Raw genomic sequence first — 3,896 nt, 5'->3', positions numbered from 1 at the left:
CTAGCTATGTCCTTTGCCATGCAGAAGCTCTGCAATTTCATGCAATCCCATTTGTCCAACCTTCCTTTGATTTTTTGTGTTTCTGGGTTTCTTTTAAGAAAATTTCAGCCTGTGCCAAGGAGACCTAAGGTTTCTCCTATTCCATCCTGTAATGGTTTCAGAGTGTCTTGCTTTGACTCTGACATCTTTGACCCATTTGGAGTTGATTCTGGTGCAGGGTGATATATAAGGATGTAGCGTTAGCTTTCTACAGGTGTTTAACCAATTTCTCCAGCACCATTTACTGAAGAGGCTGTCTTTCTTCCATTCTATTTTTTAGCCCCCTTATCAACAATTAGATGGCTATAGGTCTGTGGGTTCATTTCTAGGTTTTAATTCTATTCCATTGGTCCTGAGGTCTGTTCTTGTGCAAGTACCAAGCTGCATATTCTTTCAAAATGTTCTTTACATAAGCAATCATATACTATATGTGATGTTCTTTAGATTGCTTTATCTCTTTTTGTCGGTCATGGGGCTTGAACTCTGCGCCTGGGTGCTGTCCCTAAAGTTCTTCAGCTCAAGTCAAATGCTCTACCACTTGAGCCATAGTGCCACACCAAGTTTTCTTGTGGTTTCTTGGAAGTAAGAGTCTCATGGACTTTCCTACCTGGGCTGGCTTTGAACCGCTATCCTCAGATTTCAGACAAGTAGATAGGATTACAGACGTTAGCCACCACTGCCTGACTCTAGATCGCTTATTTCACTTAATAATCTATCTTAAACCTCTCTCCAAGTCAGCAACATAGAGCTCTTTCGAGCTTTCACCAAGTGTTCATTATATGAATGGAATGCACAAAACTAATTTCATCAATATATCTAAAGAAGTATCTAAGTTTCCTTCAGTGTTTTGCTATTACAATCAATATTGCTGTAAACATTCTACTACACACTTCTATCACAGGCTGGCATAGAACATGGACTCAGAAAGCTATCTTCTCTTCTTAAGTAGTATGCAAAAAGCTTTAAACTTTACTTTCCCAAATAGAAAAGACCTATGTATTTTTTGTTTCAATGATTTGGGTTCCATTTTTAGTCCTTTTATGTCTCCACACTTATCATTCTTCTTTTCTATTTACATTTAATTTACATTGTATCTTATTTTATACATCATTGTAAAGTGCCTAATTCTTTTTCTGTGAACAGAGAGGTAAGACTGTAATGATTAAAGTGTGGGAGGAGGAGAAGGAAAGAGAGAGGGTGGGAGAGAAAGGAAAGAGTTGACAAATGATATAAAAGAGTATTACCTAAATGTAACTCTGATATTTGATGTAGATTCTGCTAAAGCCTTATTTTTCCTTTCCTACTTGGCAGTTTCCTTTTGCATAGATGTTTCATTATCAGTCCATCCCCAAAGTAACAATTTGTATTTTTTAAATTGTACCCTGTTTATGTAGAGACCATTCTCTAATTGGCTGAGGTTTTTGTGAATTGAAATTTGCCTTTGGGAATATTTAGTAATCCTTGTGCTATTCAGTATCATCTGCAAACCTGACAGGTTTTCCTAAAAGGTATAAACCTCAGGCAAAACTGAATACTTAAAGACAATCACCATCTTGATGGTTTGATTACAACTTCATTGTTTTTTGATTGCTAAGATTTCCACTGGCACAGCTATTTATGTCAGTTATAGTTCACAGCAGCAAGTAATTCACCTGCAAAGTGGAATCCCCAGAATTAAAGTGCCCCTTACATGATAATGCACCCAGGCATGCTGAGAATAACTGGGGATCCTAGAAAGCTGGCAAAGATGAATCTCTGTGAATTCATCAGCTCTCACTCCAGGTAGCACCTGGGTCAAATCCCTTTGCAGTTACTGTGCTTTGCTTTCAAACATGATTGCTTCCTCTAGTTGGTGTCTAAAACCCACACCTTGTGCCAGTTTGTTGCCTCAGTTACCTTTGTATTAGGAGATCACTATATAGAAGAACGTCTGTCTTACTTGGGGTTGTTCCAATAAAAAAAATCAAGACAGTCAGATTTCAGCTTATTACAAAAACATTCTTACAATTGGGGCTTATTCCAACAATGGAACAGACTGTCTCTTTAAGTAGGTAGCTCCTAATCCCCAGAGGTATTCAAGCAGAGGTTTGGAAATTTCCCATTCCCAGCCCCACTCCCTAAATTATACCATCTGTCATCATTAAAATCAATTAATTAAATTTTTAAATGGAAACGTCTATTGTGTTTTTTCTGAAACTATATATAAATATTGTGAAACATTAAAATGATATCAAGGAATTGAAAGTTTCCCTTATTATCCCAACCCCATGGATTCTCAGTGTTAAAAATTCCATGTATGTTCTTCCATATAACTTGTCTGAATAAACAGATTGGCTCTTATACAAGTGATATCCTCCTTTGTATAATTTTTTATTAAATATATTTTTATTGTAAAGATACTGTACAGAGGGGTTACAGTTACGTGAGTAAGATAATGAGTATATTTCCTAACAAGCATTGTTACCCCCTCTTTTGTTTTTCCCCTACCATCCCCTCCTTCTCCATCTTCCCTATTCCTCCTTCCCCCTCCAAAGTTGTAAAGTTTATTTTCAACATAGTGTCTTGTACATCTCATTGTTACAATGGGTCAACCTGTATCCTTATTTCAGCATTTTGTCATTTCCCTTCCCCTCCCCAAATTAGAAAAATTTATATACAAGACACAGGGCACTGGAATCGAATACAGTGAAAAAAGGGGTTGTACCATGGGGGAAGAACATACAAAAGAAACAAAAAATCACATTGTACATTATAAATACATGTAAAACAACGGTAAGAAAGATAAAACCACTTGTGCCCCTATCTTGTGGTTCATTTCACTTAGCATCATCTTGTAAGTCATATATGCATAACTTTTTACCTTTTCTGCTTGTCCTAGTCATATACTAGTTATTGCAAATAAGGGAAACCATAGGAACTATGTTTCTTCTGGCCTCTTTTACTTCACTTAATATAATTTTTTCCAAGGATAATTTTTATAAGTTGTTTCATCCACTTAAAAGATGGGCTATATTTCCATGTCTGTAATAAGTATTTTGTAACTTTATATTAATCTTTGTAATATACAGAATGTATGTCAAAAATGAAATTATGAAGAATCACCAAAAGAGTAACAATGAAATGCTACCACTTTCCATCACTTCATTATGAAAATTTACAAACATTTGGAAACATTGAACACAACGTACAGTGAATTGTTATATACTGCTACCAAAATTTTGCAATTGTTAACATTATGTTTGCTTTATCACATATCAAACATCTTAATTTCTTATGTTTTTAATGTAAAATTGCAGACTTCAGTACAGTTTAAACCTAAAGGATTCTGTATAGCTGTCTTTAGTCTAATATTTGTTTAAGGCTTTTCAAATTAAATGAAATTCATATACAATAAAACATATTTTATGGTAGCATCTAATGAGCTTTTATCAAATGCATGACTCCTGCAACTTAAACCTTCATTAAGATAGACACTACCCCCCAAGATTCTTTTGGCATGCTATTTTGTAATGTCCTTTCTCCCCCCCCAGTAAGATCCACTATTTTTTGCCAATAAATATATATTTTATCTTTTTTCATTATAAACATAAAACACATCTATGTTGAAATTTTAAGTCCTCATATCCCCCCAGTGGTAAATTGTATGATCAATGTTATTTTGCAACTTGGTCTTCATTTTTCATCTTACAATATATATCTTGGATATCTTTACCTACCGAGCTATTAAGTCCATTTAACAGTTTCTTTTTTTGGGGGGGGGGGTTCTGGTCATGGGGCCTGAACTCTGGGCCTGGGCACTGTCCCTCAGCTCTTCAGCTCAAGGCTAGCACTCTACCACTTGAGCCACAGCACCACTT

Source organism: Dipodomys ordii, unplaced genomic scaffold, assembly GCF_000151885.1.
Source record: "Dipodomys ordii isolate 6190 unplaced genomic scaffold, Dord_2.0 Scaffold88, whole genome shotgun sequence".
NCBI lineage: Eukaryota > Metazoa > Chordata > Mammalia > Rodentia > Heteromyidae > Dipodomys > Dipodomys ordii.
Note: the sequence above shows the minus strand (reverse complement) of the source record.